Genomic DNA, 19,284 nt, shown 5'->3' with positions numbered 1-19,284 from the left:
AGACCTCGATCCTGGCGGAAGTCACAAGAGTCAGAGACCTCCTGGACTACGACCAGGGAGACTGGCTGGATCCCCTGATGCTCGCTCGGTGCATGGGGCTCTCCAGACCTCGTACCCCCTGGCGCGTACTTCAGGAGGTGAAGGCCGCTTTGCCGCCTGCTGCTTGAGCTTACCTCGATCAGGTCCTGCTCGAGGGCACGCCCCGCCCACCCTCTACCCCAGGCCCGCCGGACCTTTTATTTGGACACCTGCCCCGTAGACCCAATCGACCCCCTCACCCCTTTACGGTGAGCCATTTGCATGAACTGCAGCCTGTATGCTTCCAAACCGCGCCAAGGAAACATCTATACACGCTTGTCCTCCACACCCTCACCCTAGTGTCCCACCCCGACACAAAGTGGCGAGACCTTCTGCCACCTTTGGAGGGTGAGCAGCCCCAGTGGGCCAGCCTATATTCCACCTTGGTTCCGAGGCCCGTTGGGGACATCAGTTGGCGGCTCCTTCACGGAGCTGTGAGCACGGGCAAGTACTTGGCGCGGTTCAACCCCATCCCAGATATTTGTCCCTTTTGTGGTGTGAGGGAAACCCTGGCACACATATATTTGGAGTGTGCCAGGCTGCAGCCCCTGTTCCGGCTCCTCACAAATCTTTTATTACATTTTTGGCTGCATTTTTCCCCGCATCTTTTTATTTATGCACTCCCCATCTGTGGCCTCACAAAGTTGCGGGATCTCCTAGTTAACCTCCTCCTGGCCCTGGCTAAAATGGCCATTTATAAAACCAGAGAGAGAAGGTTGGCCGATGGAGTTTCCTGTGACTGTGGGGCCGTTTTCCGATCCTCAGTCCGTTCACGTATCCGGGCGGAGTTCCTCTGGGCGGAGTCTACCGACTCCCTTGAAGCTTTTGAGGAGCGGTGGGTGCTGTCCGAGGCTCTCTGCTTGGTGTCCCTGTCCAGCTCCCTTTGTTTTGACCCTTTAATTGGGGGAGAGAGTAAGGGACCCCAGCCCCAGCCATTGCTGCTGTGGACACCACCACCTTAGAGGGGTCCTTTCACACATGGGTGCACGTGCCCTCCCCTCCCCCTGGATTGTCCACCCCACAGCCTGCCCCTTTTGTTGGGTGCTTTCAGAGGAGGGAACTGTTGGTGACACTCGGGCGTGGCGCCAAGTAATTCGAGGGGGTGGCAGACCTTGAGAGTCGATGAAGCCCCCTCGCTCTGGACCACCAGCTAACTCGGAAGGGTGGAAGACCATGAGAGTCGAGGAAGCGCCCCGCTCTGGGCCCAGGCAAGCTTGAACACTTCCCTCCCCTGAAGCTAATGAGAAAACAGTTGTGATTGGTTGCTGTGTTACACAGTGCATATACTGTTGTTTTGTTTTGTAAGTGTGTTATGCAAATAAAAAAATACCTTTTTTGCTTAAAAAAAAATTACTCTCCTATAGCCATCTGGCCTGACCCTGTCACAATATATATATATATATTATAATCTTCTTACTATATGTTCCATTCTATGCATCCAATGAAGTGGGCTGTAGCCCATGAAAGCTTATGCTCTAATAAATTTGTTAGTCTTTAAGGTGCCAGAAGTCCTCCTGTTCTTTTGGCAGATACAGACTAACACGGCTGCTACTCTGAAACCTATGTTGATGTAAACTGTGCATCTTTTTGTTCATGCCCGCACTATCCACACTGGGGCAGTTAGAGTGCAACATTTTGGTACGTTCTACAATTCACATCCCCATGATCTGCACTGCAATGCAGCATACGCATAGCCAGAGACAAATCCTCTGTTAGTATGAGGGATGATTTAGGTGATGTCCCCATAGGAGGATACACATACAGCCCCCCGAGCAATAACTAGTATACTGTACCCAGGCCCAACTCTGCCTGCACCCCCCCAGAAAACACCAAACCCTACCAAAACAAGACACTCCACTTGCAAATGCTTCTTCCCTTGGGGAAGGGATGAGAGATTAAACAGTACGTGACATACAGTCACATCACTTAATGCATTCCTGGAAGGTGCTCAGATACTCGGACTGAGAGCTATATAAGAACATACATAGAACAGAAGCTAGTTTAACTTGATTGAAAACCCCACTTCACACCAACCTAGACACAGTTTAATACCAATAGTTCAATTTTAGCTCATCAAGTTATAGCCTAGTTGTTTTCATATGCTCATAGATTACAAGGCCAGAAGGGACAACTGTAGTCATCTAGTCTGACCTCCTGTATAACACAGGCCATAAAACTTCCCCAGAATAATTCCTACAGCAGATCTTTTACAAAAACATCCAGTCTTGATTTAAAAAGTGCCAGTGATGGACAATCCGTCACCACCCTTGATAAATTGTTCCAATGATTAATCACCCTCCCAGTGTTAAAACGCGTCTGTATTGGTACTAAATGGAATTTTCAATAGAGTTAACTTCACTCAGTTGTCTGAAGAAGAAAAAAGCACCTTTTCTCCTAGCCAATGGGCTTGTCTACACTTAAAACACCACAGCGGCACAGCTGTGCTTGTGGAGCACTGCAGTGTAGACGCTACCTCCAGCGGCAGGAGGAATTCTCCCGCCGGCACAGAATGCTGCCTCCCCAGACTGAGCAGGGGGTGGGGAGGCACAATCTAAAGGGAGGACACATAACCACCCTGCGTGTCTCCCCGCCCAGTAACCCCACCACCCTGTGCCCAGCCTGGGGCCGCCACGCTCTCCCCACCCCATGTTATCCGTGGAGGGAGAAGGGTGTTTCTGTCCTTCTCTCCCTGTGCCTCCTCCCTGCACATTTGGCTACCCTCCACAGCAGCAGGGCGGGGAGCAGGACAGAGCCACTTCTGCCTGAGAGATCCTGGCTGGGAGGCAGCGGCGGTCCACTCCCTGCCTGGGCTCGGCTGCTGGGGACAGGGCAGGGCTGAGTGAGCTGAAGCCCCCTTTTCCCCCCGGCATGCTTGGCCTATGTCCCCAGCAGCTGAGCCCGGGGCTGCCTCCCAGCCAGGCTCTCAGGCAGAAGCAGCTCTGTCCTGCTCCCTGCCTGGCTGCCAGGGAGAGGGGCCAAACGTGCCGAGGGAGAGGCTCAAAAATAGAAGGATAGAGCCCCTCTCCCTCCCCACTCCCGGCAGACCAATCGGGAGGGGGGGCACTTGACCCTGTATGTCCCCCCATGCGTCGTCTCTGCCCATCGGCGTAAGTAATCCACCTCACTCACAGGCTGTAGCTAGGTCTTCTTCCATCGACCTAATGCTGTTTATATGGGGACTTCGATCGGCTTAACTATACTGCTCAGGTGGGTGGATTTTTCACACCCCTGACTGACATAGCTAAACTAATTTTCTAGTGTAGACCAGGCCAGAACTTCATGTGTTAAAATTATTCTTCTCCCAATGCAAATGTGGCCTTTATGTATCTATTGCTCGATCAGCAGCACCTCCAGTAGTGAGGCTGGGCAGGATTGCTGCATCCAACTGGAGTACTTGTTGCACCTTGGAGACTAACCAATTTATTTGAGCATAAGTTTTCGTGAGCTACGGCTCACTTCATCGGATGCATACTGTGGAAAATACAGAAGATGTTCTTATACATACAAACCATGAAAAAATGGGTGTTTACCACTACAAAAGGTTTTCTCTCCCCCCACCCCACTCTATTACAGCTATTACCAGCAGGAGAGTGGGGTGGGGGGAGAGAAAAACCTTTTGTAGTGGTAAACACCCATTTTTTCATGGTTTGTATGTATAAGAACATCTTCTGTATTTTCCACAGTATGCATCCGATGAAGTGAGTCGTAGCTCATGAAAGCTTATGCTCAAATAAATTGGTTAGTCTCTAAGGTGCCACAAGTCCTCCTTTTCTTTTTGCGAATACAGACTCACACGGCTGTTACTCTGAAACCTGCATCCAACTGGTTCACAGTGAAAGCAAATTAAAAGGAGATAAGGGACTGCTCTATTTAGCAACATGCAACAAAGAAAAGCTTTGAGGAACATGACCATTAATTAAGATGGAAGCCATACAAGAGCTATAGTGACTTGGTTAATCCTATAAATACAGAGTTAAATTTCTCCAGGTCTCTGATAAGATAGGACTATTTTGTTTTATCTACTGTTCTCTCAGTGTCCAAGGCTACTGAAACGCAAAAGTGCCAGATGGCTGGGGAAGGTAAACAAATTGCAAAATCCTTCTTATATTTATCACTAAATACCCTGAATGCCCCCACTCCTCTCCCACAAAAATTATTCATTAGAAGCCAGTTTGGGACAAGGGGCATTCAGCTGTGTTTATCAGCTTGTAACAAAAAATTGGGGCTATATAGTTGCATTGCATGGCCTTTTTCTATTAGATAGGGAATCTAAATCATCTTTAGGGTAACTATGCTGGTGTGAATTTGGCCTACCGGCTATAGCTGCTATGGAGACTATGACACCAGTACTAGAAATAAGGTTCCTGCTTATGCATTCATAGCATCCATCATGATCCTAGGGCCCAGTGTTTGTTGTTTGTATCCTTTCCCACCTGAATATGTGCACTAGTGGAAAGATCATGGTGCTCTTGCCAGGGTTGCTATTAGCATGCAGATGCTGTGGTCCAAAGGATAGGGCACTGGAGTGGAATTTAAGGGTACGTCTACACTGCAATAAAAAAACCCATGGCACCAAGTCTCAGAGCCCAGATCAAATGACTTGGCCTCACAGGGCTAAAAATGGAAGCATAGATGTTGGGGTTGGGCTGGAATCTGGACTCTGAACGTCCCCCACCCTCTTTGGTGTTTCAGATCCTGGGCTCCAGGCTGAGCCTGAACATCTGTACTACAATTTTTAGCCCTGCAGTCCGAGCCCTGTGAGACTGAATTAGCTGACCTGGGCCAGCCACAGCTGTGCTGCAGGTCTTTTAGTAGCATAGACATACCCCAAAGAGACTCAAGTTCTATTTTCAACTCAGCAGCGACCTGCTCTGTGACCTTGGGCAATACACATCACCTCTCTGTTTCCTCTCCCACTGTTTGTCCATCTCATCTATTTATGTAGACTGTAAGTGTTTCAAGACAGGCACTGCTTCTCACAGAGTTTGTACAATACCTAGCACAAAGGGGCCCTGACCGTATCAAATTAGGACCCTATTTTACTACAAACTCCACTGCATAAAGGATTAGTGCAGTAAAGAATTCAGACTCTGCCTCCCTTTTAAGTTTGTGTCCTTTCTGATAGAATGCATAAGTAAATAATCTGTAATTCTTTGTTATAATGAAACAACAGCTCACTACAGTACATGCAGGGGTGGCCCAACTTGCTGAGCCGCATATGATAAACTTCAGAAGTTTAAGAGCAGGGTGCACCTGGCAGGGCTCAGGGCTTCTGCCCTGTGGCCCGGTGGTGGGGCTCGGAGTTTCAGCCCCATGGGTGGACCTGCCAGGGCTCAGGGCTTCAGCAGGAATAGGGCTGAAGCCCCGAGCCCTGTCAGCTGGCAGGTGCCTCCCAGTAGGCTGAAGCCCCTAAACCCACCACCGGGCAAAAGCCCTGAGCTTTCCCCCCACCCCAGTCTGGTAGGTGGAGAATGGCGGGGTGTGGGGGAGGCTTCACAAGCCATACTTTAACTGTAAAAGAGCCACATGTGGCTTGCAAGGCACGGTTTGGCTACCCCGGTACATAGTATTTTCAATTTACTGTAAATGGTGTTTGTTTTTAAACACATTTGTAGTAAATGCTGCCACGTCCAAATAACTGGAACAGGATAGGGCAGGGGTTCTCAAACTGGGGGTTGGGATCCTTCAGAGGGTCATAAGGTTATTACATGGGGGGTTGTGAGCTGTCAGCCTCCACTCCAAACCCCGCTTTGCCCCCCACATTTATAATGGTGTTAAATATATAAAATAGTGTTTTTAATTTATCAGCTTTAATATCCATAGCCATTGAATCCTTATGATTAACACTAGTTTAACTGGAGCATCTAGTGCCTTGTCCTTGTTAGGATAAGGAGTGTATTTTAACATGTTAACTGATACATATTAAAATCCTAATGTAAGTTGTAGTTTTAACACATTAGCTGGTTGAGGTAAACCCTAACCTCCCTACTAGTCTCCTGCATCTTAAGCATTAAGAGGGTTTTCAATCACATGAAGCTAACATGTTTGAAAAACTACACCTTTTGGCCCCTATAGAAATGACCCAGGGCTTTGTCTCAAATAGGAAAAGTAGCTGAGTTCAGGTTGTGCTTAGTAGCTAAGCAAATTTTTTCTTACAGAAGGTCTTCACTGAAGAAGTAACTTGAGTAGCTACAGTCAAGTTACCTAGCTTGAGTGACAGCAGCCGCACCACAAAACAACATTGGAGATGCTGTGTCCACTCGTACGTGGCACTAAAATTTCTGGAGGAATATTTATGGTTCTTCTTCACCGGGGCAGGGTGAAGAAGCCTGGTTCTGCTGGCTGCTGCTGCAGGGCAGGCAAGGTCTTTCCTCCCCCACCTCTTCCCCTAGCATACTGGGTTCCTGCCCCTCTTCCTCTCCCTCCCTGCCGCCGATCAGCTGATGGCCCTTGTGCGGGAGGGGGAGAAGTGGAGCCGCAAGGCACGCACTGCTCCGGGGAGGAGGTGGAGAAGAGGTGTGGACAGGGCCTTGGGGAAGTGGGGTGGAATCAGGGCATATCCCTTCCAGCCCCCTGCCATAAGCCACTCGGGGCAGGGGGCTGGGAGCAAACCCACGACCCCAGCCCTGACCCCTGCACCCCCCCCACACACTCCCAACTGCCCTGACCCCTGCCCCCCCCACAACCCAGCCTTCTGCCCTGACCCCTGCACCCCCCACAACCCCAGCCCTAACTCCAGCACCCCCCACACATACCAAGCCCCCTCACACCCCATGTCCTGACTCTTGCACCCCCCACATTCCCACCCCCACCCTGAGCACCAAACGGGAGCTCCTGCACCCCCCCCGACCCCTCACATTCCCACCTGCATCCCTTGCACCAAATGGGAGCTGCCCAGGTAAGCACTCCACACCCAAACCCCAACCCTGAGCCTCCTCCCTCATTCTAGCTCCTGGCCAGACCCTACACCCCAACCCCCAGCCTGCTCCTTCACCCCCAGCCCTGTGCTCAGTGCACTCCCATCCTCAGCTCAGTGCAGAGAGAGAGGAAGAGAATGGGCTAGAACCAGGGAGAAGGTAGGTACCCACTCTATGTGGGCAGGGCCAGGAAGCTTAATTTAAAATTAAAATTAAATTTAAAATGCTGATCTTATGCCGCCGGCCCTCTGCTAGCCTGGGGTTCCATTCACCTAGGCTGGCAGCAGGCTGAGCAGGGCCTGTGGTCGGGACTCAGACTGGCAAGGGTCTGTCAGCCGGGACCTTGGCTGGTAGGAGCCGGTGGACTGAACCCCAGATCGGCAGCGGGCTAAGTGACAGTGGGCTGAGCGGCTCAGCCCGCTGCCAGTCTGGGGTCCCAGCTGCCTGCCCCGCTCAGCCCGCTGCCAGTCTGGGGTTCTGGCTGCCAGCCCCTTGCCAGCCTGAGTCCCAGCCACAGGCCCTGCTCACCCTGCTGCCAGCCTAGGTGAACGGAATCCCAGGCTAGCAGCGGGCCGGCGGCGTAAGATCAGCATTTTAAATTTAATTTTAAATGAAGCTTCTTAAACATTTTGAAAGCCTTATTTACTTTACATACGACAATAGTTTAGTTATATAATATATAGACTTATACAGAGAGACCTTCTAAAAAACGTTAAAATGTATGACTGGCACGAGAAACCTTAAATTAAAGTGAATAAATGAAGACTTGACACACCACTTCTGAAGGGTTGCCGACCCCTGGCCTACAAGATCAGGCACCTAAGGTGAGTTTGCACAAAACACCTGAGGAGGAGGAGGAGGACTTCCCCTATAAACTTTAGCCTAACTGCTAAGGTACTCACCAGGATTTTTGAGACCCCAAATGCAAGACCTCTTCTGCCTGATGAGAAGGAACCTGAACACAGTCTGCCATCTCTCAGTTGGGTGCTGTAACCACTCTGTTATAGAATATTTTGATGTGGGTCTCCCTCAATTTCTCCTATTGAAGTTGTTTCACTTTAATTAAATTGATTAGTTAGGGCAGTAAGAGTTAGGATGACCATAGCTTAGTTGTTACAACATTCACCTGAGAGGTGGCAGATCCCTGTTCAACTCCCTTCTTCTCAGGTGGAGGGGAACTTGAAGGGGGAGTCTCCCATGTCCTGTGTGAATACCCTATTCACTAGGTTTCAGAGTAACAGCCGTGTTAGTCTGTATTCGCAAAAAGAAAAGGAGTACTTGTGGCACCTTAGAAACTAACCAATTTATTTGAGCATGAGCTTTCGTGAGCTACAGCTCACTTCATCGGATGCATACCGTGGAAACTGCAGCAGACTTTATATACACACAGAGAATGTTCTACACCCTACATTTTGTTTTAGGCCTCACAGGCACCTTGGTGGCCAAATGCCTATCTTCTTCTAGTTCATAGACTGGAAGCAGAGATTGGCCTGCAGGGAAACTCCTGACTTAAGTGCTAAATGCCATGAGTGGGTAGGGTTAGCACACCCCTGTCATCAGTAACTCCCATTGGCTAGTTTAGGCAGCTCCTCAGCTAACTTTGTGGATTCTAGCCTAAAACATCTCTCTCTCCCCATTCATTTTATAGGAGCTAGGCACCTAACTCAGAGATTGTGGAACACAGCATTGTTCTTGTGATTGTCTAGGCATGTAAAAGTTAGGTGTCACCTTGCCTAAGTCCCCTCACTTATCTGGGACAATACAACAGGCTAAAAAAAAGTCTAGCTAAATTTATAAGAGGGGCTTACCATTGCAGCACTGGACCCTGTTGCTGCCTTAGTTTTCCCCTTCTGGGGTTTCTCAAAAACTGCACCCAGCCATTTGCAAGTCAATTAACTCCCTTTCTTAGGGTCTGGTTCATTAAGACATCATAAGTCAGATGGCAATTTATACCAAAACAAATCTTTCCCCACTCCACAGTTTCTTCACCCCCTTGCCAGACTCAATAGTTCTTTCCAAAGCTTAGATCTTGCTTCCTGGTGTTTCCTCAAGCCTCTGCTCCTGAACCTCACTATAGGTCATTCCAGCCAGGCATTTTCAACTGCCTGGTGTGGAGAACCCATTTCCTTCTCTTCTCTGAGCCTCGATCATCTCTGGATCCCTTATAGAAGTTTTCCTCTCGAGCTCCTTTAAGCAGGGACTATCTACTAAGGTCATTGTAGGAATCAACTACCAGACCTCACCCAAGCTTCCTTTCTCTGAGGGAGTTGGCTCTTATAGGAAGCCCACACCCCCAGGCTACCATCAGGTTATCTTGGTCAACTGACAACTGCAGGCAGAGGCAACTTGGGGGGAGAGGGGGCTTGGGGGGTCACATGCCTCCACAGATTTTCTGCCAGGGTGGGAGTTGGACTGAGCTTGGCTGCTAAGAGGCACCTAGAGCAGGGAAAAGCGTAATTAGTCATCTCAGACTGCAGAACCAAGCCCAAATCCATTACTTAGTGCTAGATAACTAGGCACAGGCATGGCTGTGCCCAACTCCCATAACACTCTTCGCCTACATTCAGAGAAAGGTTGAGTTTAGATTAGTTTTAACTAGAATATGTTAGCTAACCCCAGCCTAAACTAACCACTTTTTCTAGTCTTGACAAAGCCTAGGACTGTAGTTACTTCCAAGAATCATAAAGCAACAAATCTTTCTCTGAGTTACAGCCTAAAGCTATCACAAGCAGTGCAGGAATGATATGAATAGGAGCTAATGAGCAGCATAATCAAACTGGGAAATACCATTTTTAAGGTATTTGTCAGTATCCCCATAGCCCTATCCTTAGGGCCCTCACCTGGGATGTGAGTGTCACAGGTTTGAATCCCCACCCCCTGATTGGGGGCAGAGACTTGAACTCACATGTTCTAGGTTAGTACCCTAACCAGCTGCCTGTGGGGTGGGTTGCTCTCACTCTTTCCTGCTGAAACTGTCCCACTTCGTATAAATAATTCAGTATGTATAGGAGTAAGAAGCTGACTCTCCTCTTACTTAACCACCAAGCTATAGAGCCAACCTCTAGCCCAATGAATATTTAATTATTTATGCAAAGTGCCAGGCAGGGGGGAGGGGAAGTCCCTTGTGTCTCTCAATGCCCAACACTGAAGTGGAGCGAGCTTGTGCCCCGTGTTTTGCTTTGCCGCGGGGGGCAAGCAGGTGTTTCCCAGTGTGTGTAATGGGCTGGGGTCCCTATGGCTGCCAGTGCATGACAATGCGTTTGTGTGGGAAGATTGGTGTCCACTGAGGCTCCCGGTGCCTGGCACTGGGGAGGGGCTAGCAGTTCCCGGTGCCTAGCACGGGGGGAGGAGAGGGTTGATTTCTCCCGGGGCCGGGCATGGGGGTGGTGCTTTCTCCCGGTGCCTGGTACTGGGGAAGGGGGGGCTAGCAGTTCCCGGTGCCTAGCACGGGGGGAGGAGAGGGTTGATTTCTCCCGGGGCCGGGCATGGGGGTGGTGCTTTCTCCCGGTGCCTGGTACTGGGGAAGGGGGGGCTAGCAGTTCCCGGTGCCTAGCACGGGGGAGGAGAGGGTTGATTTCTCCCGGTGCCGGGCATGGGGGTGGTGTTTTCTCCCGGTGCCTGGTACTGGGGAAGGGGGGGCTAGCAGTTCCCGGTGCCTAGCACGGGGGAGGAGAGGGTTGATTTCTCCCGGTGCCGGGCATGGGGGTGGTGCTTTCTCCCGGTGCCTGGTACTGGGGAAGGGGGGGCTAGCAGTTCCCGGTGCCTAGCACGGGGGAGGAGAGGGTTGATTTCTCCCGGTGCCGGGCATGGGGGTGGTGCTTTCTCCCGGTGCCTGGTACTGGGGAAGGGGGGGCTAGCAGTTCCCGGTGCCTAGCACGGGGGGAGGAGAGGGTTGATTTCTCCCGGTGCCGGGCATGGGGGTGGTGTTTTCTCCCGGTGCCTGGTACTGGGGAAGGGGGGGCTAGCAGTTCCTGGTGCCTAGCACGGGGGGACGGGACGCTGGCGGTTCCCGGTGCCTGGCACGGGGGGGGGGTTGCTTCTCCCAGTGCCTGGCGCTGGACCGGGGGCTGGTGTCCCCGCGAGGCTCCGGGCCGGCGCCTGGCGCGGTGGGGGGGGGGGGGCTGGCAGTTCCCGGGGCCTGGCGCGGGGGGGGAGCTGCCTGGGCCCCGCTCTGCAGCGCCGGCTCCGCCCCGGGCCCGGATTGGCGAGGCCGCGGCGGCTCCACCCCGAACAAGTTGGCTCCGCTGTGGGGGGATCCGGCTGTGCCGAGCGACCGGGGTCTGCTGAGCCGCCCGTCCGCCACCGGCTCCGGGCCCCCCGCTGCTCTGCGACCCAGGCGGGCCGGCGCCCTGTACCCGGTAGGGCCGCGGCTCGGGGGAGGGGCCCGGGGCCCGAGCAGCCCCGGGAGCGGGGGCTCGGGGCGGCCGGGCAGGTGGGTCCCGCTCGGGAGGCTGAAGGGGGGATCCCGGCGTGGGGCCCGCCCGGGCGGGCGCTGGAGAGGGCGCCGCGAGCAGGCCCCGGACGCAGCCGCGGTCTTTCCTGCCTGGCCGCGGCGGCGCTGCGGCCGCGAGGGGGCCGCGTCTGGGAGGGCGGTCGGGCCGGAGCCAAGCGCCAGGCAGGGGCAACCGGGCCTGGTTTGCCGGCCGCGGGCAGGGGCGCGGGCCCCGTAGGGTGGGGTCCCCCATGGCTGACTCCCCTCTGCAGCTCCCGGCTCTGCTGCTGGGGACCGGGGGGCCCTTCCTCCCCTCCCTACCACAGCCCCCGTTCGGGCTCTCCCCCTCTGCGGCCCCCCATTAGGCTCCTTTCCCCCCCTTCCCTGCTGCAGCCATGGGCACGGGGTGCTCTTGCATGGTGTTCCATTGCCCCCCACTGCTGCGGGGATATGGATGGGGCTCCCGTGCCCTTCTTTGCATTTAGAAGGTCCTTCACACGTTATCGGTCTACAACACACTCTGTTGTCCCTTCATAGAGGATCCACCCCCCTACAGAAGGCTGGATGTGGCTAGGACACCCGCACCCCTTATGGGGGCTCATTTCCCCTCTCTGTTGCTGGGATGCCCCCTCTGTGGGGCTTCCTGCTGTAGCCTCGTCCTCCTGCGTGCTGCAGTTATAGTGGGGCTGGGAGGACAAGTATATGATGCTTTGGCTTCAGCTGCAGTGAAGTCATAATGTAGGGGGGTAATGCCATCAGCCTGTGGCTGTGACTTCACTACTCTCTGCAGTAGACTAAGATGAGTCTGTGTGCCATGTCCTATAAAACTGGTAAATCTTTAACATACCTATGTGCAACATGAAAGGACTGAATCTTTTCTAAGAACACTGCCAACTGGAAATCTAATCAACTTTTAAAAGAGAGTTAAAGTTTTATACCTGTCTGGAGTTTCCTGGCCAGTTTTTGTGGTTTTACCACCCCACTTTTCTGAGGTTTTTCTCTTTTTCTCCCCTGTTGCTTTGTGAAACCCCCAAAGAAGTTTTTGTGAAGCTGAATCCAAACTGCAGTCCAAAAAATGGAACTCTATTCACTATTAAAAATAGTTTAGATGTTACTTGTAGCAATATGTGCTCAGATGGGCATTGTATAATAACTCAAAAGGTTAAAAATACAGTTCAAGTGGATGTGATATTTTTATCCAGATGATATTGTCCCTTAAAGGTTGCACCCGAAACAATGAGTTGTAGCTTTTTGTTTAACAAAATAAAACCTAGTTTCTTCTTTACACTAAGCCCTGGTTTACATTACAGAGTTAGTTCCACGTAAGGCAGCTTTCGTCGACCTAACTAAGTTTCTACACTAAAATGTCGCTCCTGCCAATGTAACTCACACGCTACATCGACTTAATAACTCCTCCACGAGAGGCAAAGTGCTTAGGTCAATGTGGTGTCAGTGTAGATGCTGTGTTGCTTACAGTGACTGTTGCTAGCTTTCAGAAGCCGGCTCATAATGCCCCACACTGACAGTTAAATTGGTGCAAATGCTCCTGGTGAGGACGTGCACTGTCAACACAAGGAGCAGTGTGGACATGTAAAATGATTTAATTACTGCGTTGGCTGTATGTTGACGTAACTTCGGTCAACATAATTTTGTAGTGTAGACATACCCTAATTGTATGGTTAAATATAGGTGAAACATGCATATATCTGTCTGTATAATGGGGGTAATACCTCTCTCACAGAGTGTGGCAAGGCTTAATGAATATTTGTGGAGCTCTTTTTGGTGCTTGGATGAAAGGTTCTATATAAACCTTTATTGTTATATTTGGGTCCCCTTCTGATATCCTTATAGGAAAACAGTAAACACTGAGGTGGCCACAGTTGTTTTGGAAGTCCAAAGTCTAAACCTCATAAAGGTCTGTGGGTATGCTAATGTTACTGCTAAACACCATGGCAGAAATACTGCTGTACTCTTTCTTTGCTAAGTGTGTACTCGGAGTCTAGGTAGTGTATCTGGATGAATGAAATGATATTGGTAAATTTGAGTAATGTGGTCATTTGTGACCAAATTAATCCAGGGTGTAACAGTTAACTTCACTGAAGTTGCAGTAGGGATATATTTGGCCCTTGGAATCTTTCAGTGTTTTGCTTCCTCCTCAATAAATGGCTAATCCTTTGCTTCAGGGACTGGGAGTGTTTTGAATGTAGTGTGTTCAGTCCTGATGGGAGGGGGAAGGGAGTGCCTTGTGTTGCTTTCCAACTGCTACATGCCTTCTCTATCGCTGAATGAAAGAGCCTCATTGACTGGTTTTGGGAGGTAATGTGTACCGCTCTCTGCTTGAAAGGTAAATTTGTCAGAAACCAGGGCCTTTCTGAGGGAAAGAGAAGGACTATCTTTCAAACAAACGAAAGGTCCCCCCCCCCCGCTGGTAATAGCTCACCTTACCTGATCACTCTTGTTACAGTGTGTATGGTAACACCCATTGTTTCATGTTCTCTGTGTATATAAATCTCCCCACTGTATTTTCCACTTAATGCATCCGATGAAGTGAGCTGTAACTCACGAAAGTTCATGCTCAAATAAATTGGTTAGTCGCTAGGGTGCCACAAGTCTTCCTTTTCTTTTTACTATCCAGAAGGTGATTGATGCCTTATCAAAAGCAGGTGGATAACAAAGACAATGTCTGTTAATTGAGTAACACTTTTGAAATTACCCTTTTTAATGAAAAAAGAAAAGGAGTACTTGTGGCACCTTAGAGACTAATCAATTTATTTGAGCATAAGCTTTCGTGAGCTACAGCTTACTTCATCGGATGCTCAAATAAATTGGTTAGTCTCTAAGGTGCCACAAATACTCCTTTTCTTTTTGCGAATACAGACTAACACGGCTGTTACTCTGAAACCTTTTTAATGGCATGCACTTAATAACTAGAAGTTGCATTTTAATATGGCTGATAAATTGAGAGCTTCTGATTCGATTTAATACCGGGGCTAGTCTTCAAATATGTTTGCATGCTCTGTGACTGAGTTGGTTCTTTCTTATGTGACTAGAGAATTATTAAAAATACTTCAAATGCACAGACTTTGTATTGTTAAAGGTAGATGAAACATTAAGACTTACTTTTGCATCAGTTCAGATATGAAAGGGATTGTGAACATATGGAGACAACTTGTCAAGCATTGAGATGCAATAGCATGTTTTATTTTCTCAGGAGTATAAAATTATTTTTGCATATTTTGTGATTCAGGAAGCCTATTGCAATGAGCTGCTAACATGTACCATAGTGTTCCGCTGGATAGAATGAGAATGGCATAATTAACTGTTTGTGATAAAACCTTATGTTATGATATTCACCTCTAGTTCAAGTGCTAGGAAGTGCTGTGCATCTGGAGCAAGAAGAACAGAGTTTTCTATCTTTGTTGTTGCTGTGAGTTTTGAGTGGCTGTGTATTGTAGCAATAGCCATGAAGTTCTGGGTGGCAACAGCTTTGTTACAAAGTACAGGCTTTAGTTTCTTTTTGCATTCCTTTGTGGCTGACATGTTAGTAGTATTCTCAATCTAGCACAATTATTGTAATAGTTGACAAGTAGCACAGAGTGTTCTACTGGTTCCCATTTCTCTCCCCCACCCCCTCTCCAAAAACCAACATTGTTGTGTGGATGTAAATATGTTCAAACTGCAGATTAGGTAGCTGGTTCCAATCAAAATATCATTGTTGGTTTTTTTGGTAAGGAGTCTTGCAAAGGTTGCTATTAAAAAGCAAGCATCAATAAGACAAATTTATAGCTGAGTCTGTTACCAAAGCCTATGATTCAATGCTGCTCTATCGTTGAAAACTTGCATATCTCCAGTTAGTAATTAAATTTGTATCTTTTCCCAAAATGTCTTCTATACAAATACAGAAGACCATTTTGTTCGTGTCTAAGACAATTTAGGGCTTTTCTGGTCACTGGATTTAATGTTCAAGTCTTTAGAAACTGATTTTGGGTTACAAAACGAGGAAGTTTGTCTGTAACCTGCAAGGTACCTTTCACTAACATTATGTGCTGCACAGAAAACTGTTGATTTATTTTTGCTGTATATAATAGTGAAATTTAAACTTGTTTTAAAACACCATTTTGAGCCTTTTTGCTCAGCTTTAATGTTCAAAGGTCAGTGCAGCTGAGACTTGCTCATTTCTGTGAATATTGCTCTTGTTAAAACATGATTAATGAGATTAGGAGAATTGCCACAAGTAGCAGAATCTGGCTGCAGTTCTGGAATTAGCATATGTTTCTTTTCTTCCTCCCTCTGTCATTTCCACCAAAGAATCTTACCTCTTTCTGTTGTGGTAGGGGAAAAATCTGCTGTACCATTTGCTATTCCTACTGTCTATGTGATTATAAAATTAATCCTCACACACACTCACTTTTCTCTGAAGTTCAACCATGTCTTTCAGTGGGCATTCTAGTGACTATTAAATACTCTTGAAGAGTGAAAACATACTAGTCTTATCTTACACAGAAATGTTTGAGCTGATTGGAACCAGAAAACTTGGGGAAAACTAAAATATTGAATGTAATATGCTTTTTATGTCAGGAGGATTAAAAAAAATCAACAAATGCAGGGGGTGCGGTTAGTTGTAAAATAATGGGTTTAGGTGATCTTGAAATTGAATTTCTGCCAGGGAAAATCTTACTGTTCTAATTTATTACTCTATACTCCTGTTTGTAGGGCTTGGAAGCTAATGTATGCTTGCTTTGCTGCAAGCCAGGAGAACATTAGTGATTAAAAATTTAGCAGGTGCTGTGGTTCACTTAACTACTTGTTCTTTCATCATTTAGGTCATACCACACACTTATGTTTCTAAGAGTCTGTCTAGCTTTTTCATTCTTAAAAGTCAAATTCTCTTGCGCAAACTACCATAGTGTCTATATAACTGATTTGTTAAGAACTGGGTTATGCAGAGTAAATTACTCAGTATTATTCTCAAGCTTCCCCTAACCTTTGGGAATCTCCTTTTTTATTTCTCAGCTACTGTTCCCCTTTCTCCCCCCGCCCTGCCCTGGTAGGCAGATCCTCATTCCTGTAGCTTCTCTGACTTTGGAAATCCAGTGCTTTCTGTTGGTTGAACTGAGATAAATGCACCCCACTGTCCAGCAATTAAGTATGAGACATACATAGTCTCAAGGATCCTCACTTGATTTCGTTGTGTCTGAAGCAGCATTTTATGTGCAAATGCTCTTATTGTTTCAGGCAGGATTTTAAAGTCTGAAGATAAAGCCACCCAGAAAAATTCTGTCAGTATTGTTTTATCCAGTATGCCATTTAACTGGTCTGTTAATAGTCATGATTCTAGTTTTGCTCAGTATGTCTTTTTTTAAAAAATTTATAACTTCTGTCTTGGGGGTCTTTTTACTAGAAGACTTTATTTAAAATATGGAATCCTCTTCTGGACTACATGAAGTCACTTAACCCATCTTGAAATGTGTAGACTGTGTTGCAGTTTGTTTCCACTTCCTTTAACACCTCCCCTTCTATTTCTTGTTTCATGTGTATTGGTAAAAGGTGAAAAAAAAAACATGTTTTGTAGTAGATGCCTCATCTTCTCTCAGAGGGGGTTGGATTCTGAAACTGTAGCTTACTAACTTCATTTTGCTGCATCTGTTGCTATCTTGTAACTGGAAAAAATAAAACCAAATCAAAATAAGTCTGCCTTAAGCTAGGCTGTCCATTAAGGAGGGTCTGCCTTCACTGCATAAGTAATGCTCAAGATGTTGTAGAATTGTTAGCAATAGCAATACAAGAGAGTGACTAACTGGGTTTTATGCAAGATGGGTGGAGTACAAAAGTGCATCCAGGTGACATTATATATTCAGATCTTTTCCTGCATGAAATATGCATTTTTATCAATTAACATTTCACAATCTCTTATTTCATATATAATGTTGGTAAGAGGAATACTGCTTGTCATACATAGATAACAGATGCAGAGTTTGTTCTTTGAGTCAACGTGGATTGTTTCATCTAACTATCCTCTTTAAAAGGTGGGTGAGAGAATGTATTTTATTGAGCCAACTTCTGTTGATAAGAGAGAGGAGCTTTTGAGCTTACACAGTTCTCTTCTTCAGGTGACCTTCAGCTCTGTGTGAACTCGAAAGTTTGTCTCAGAGAAATTAAATTCAGGATGTAGAATGTAGAGCAAATATCTTGATTGAGGTCGCAAAGAAAGTTGCAGTCAGCATCCAAAGCAGTGCCACAGAAGGGCTGCTGCGGGGCTTTTGGCTTAAAAGAAGGCTGTATAATGTAAGGTTGTGAGGCATCAGTGACAGATCAGTAGTGAGACTGAAGACTCCAAGTTGAAAAACATAGTAAGAGGACCAAAAAAGTGCCACCATGGCAAAACAACAAAGTAAAAGAAGCAGCTAGAGGCAAAAAGGCATCCCTGAAAAACCGGAAGCTAAATCCTATTGAAGAAAATAGAAAGGAGCATAAACTCTGGTAAGTCAAGTGCAAAAGTATAATTAGGCAAGCCAAAAAATAATTTGAAGAACAACTAGTCAAAGACTCAAAAAATAGCATTTTTTTTTTAAGTACATGAGAAGGAGGAAGCCTGCTAAACAATCAATGGGGCCACTGGATGATCGAGGTGCTAAAGGAGCACGCAAGGACAATAAGGCCATTGCGGAGAAACTAAATGAATTCTTTGCATCAGTCTTCACTGCAGAGGATGTGAGGGAGATTCCCACACCAGAGCCATTCTTTTTAGGTGATGAATCTGAGGCACTGTTCCAGATTGAGGTGGTGTTAGAGGAGGTTTTGGAACAAATTGTTTAATTAAACAGTAATAAGTCGTCAGGACCAGATGGTATTCACCCAAGAGTTCTGAAAGAACTCAAATGTGAAATTGCAGAGCTACCTATCATTTAAATCAGCTTCTGTACCACATGACTGGATGATAGCTAATGTGACACCAATTTTAAAAAAAGCTCCAGAAGTGATCCTGGTAATTACAGGCTGGTAAACCTAACTTCAGTAGGAGGCAAATTGGTTGAAACTACAGTGAAGAACAGAATTATCAGACACATAGATGAACACTATTTGTTGGGGAAGAGTCAACATGGCTTTTGTAAAGGGAAATCATGCCTCACGAATCTATTAAAATTCTTTGAGGAGGGTCAACAAACATGTGGACAAGGGAGATCCAGTGGATATAGTGTACTTAGACTTTCAAAAAGCCTTTGACAAGGTCCCTCACCAGAGGCTCTTAATCTAAGTAAGCAATCATGGGAAGGTCCTCTCATGGATCAGTAACTGGTCAAAAGATAAGAAACAAAAAGTAGGAATAAAGGGTGAGTTTTCAGAATGCAGAGAAGTAGTGTTCCCCTGGAGTCTGTGCTGGTACAGGTGCTGTTCAACATATTCATAAATTATCTGAAAAAAGGGGTAAACAGGTGGCAAAATTTGCAGATGATACAAAACTAGTCAAAATAGTTATGTCCAAAACAGATTGCAAAGAGTTACAAAGGGGTCTTGCAAATCTGGATGACTGGGCAACAAAATGGCAGATGAAATTCAATGCTGATAAATGCAAAGTAATGCACATTAGCAGACATCATCCCAACTATGCATATAAAATGATGGGATCTAAATTAGCTGTTACTACTCATGAAAGAGCTCTTGGAGTCATTGTGAATAGTTCTCTGAAAACATCCGCTCAATGCACAAGAGCAGTCAAGCTAACAATGTTAGGAACCATTAAGAAAGGGATAGATAAGACAGAAAATATCATCATAGTGCCTTTTTATAAATCCACGGTATGCCCACATCTTGAATACTGCTTGCAGATCTGTTCACCCCATCTCAAAAAAAGATATA

General features: G+C 47.3%; 1 protein-coding gene across 8 annotated transcripts in view; it reads left to right on the top strand.

Moving 5' to 3' along the window:
- The first annotated feature begins 11,152 nt into the window (after nt 1–11,152).
- FBXO34 (F-box protein 34) overlaps nt 11,153–19,284 on the top strand; it is a 63,222-nt gene continuing 55,090 nt past the window's right edge. For 7 of the 8 annotated variants that reach the window (XM_073350052.2, XM_073350051.2, XM_073350049.2 and 4 more), the window contains exon 1: nt 11,154–11,353. The gene's annotated coding sequence lies outside the window, so the exon portion shown is untranslated. Of the gene's footprint in view, nt 11,354–19,284 lie in introns of all 8 variants that reach the window. The other variant, XM_073350054.2, reaches the window with a different exon arrangement.

The sequence above is a fragment of the Lepidochelys kempii genome, chromosome 6, assembly GCF_965140285.1.
Source record: "Lepidochelys kempii isolate rLepKem1 chromosome 6, rLepKem1.hap1, whole genome shotgun sequence".
NCBI lineage: Eukaryota > Metazoa > Chordata > Testudines > Cheloniidae > Lepidochelys > Lepidochelys kempii.
This window is presented reverse-complemented; position numbering and strand designations above follow the sequence as displayed.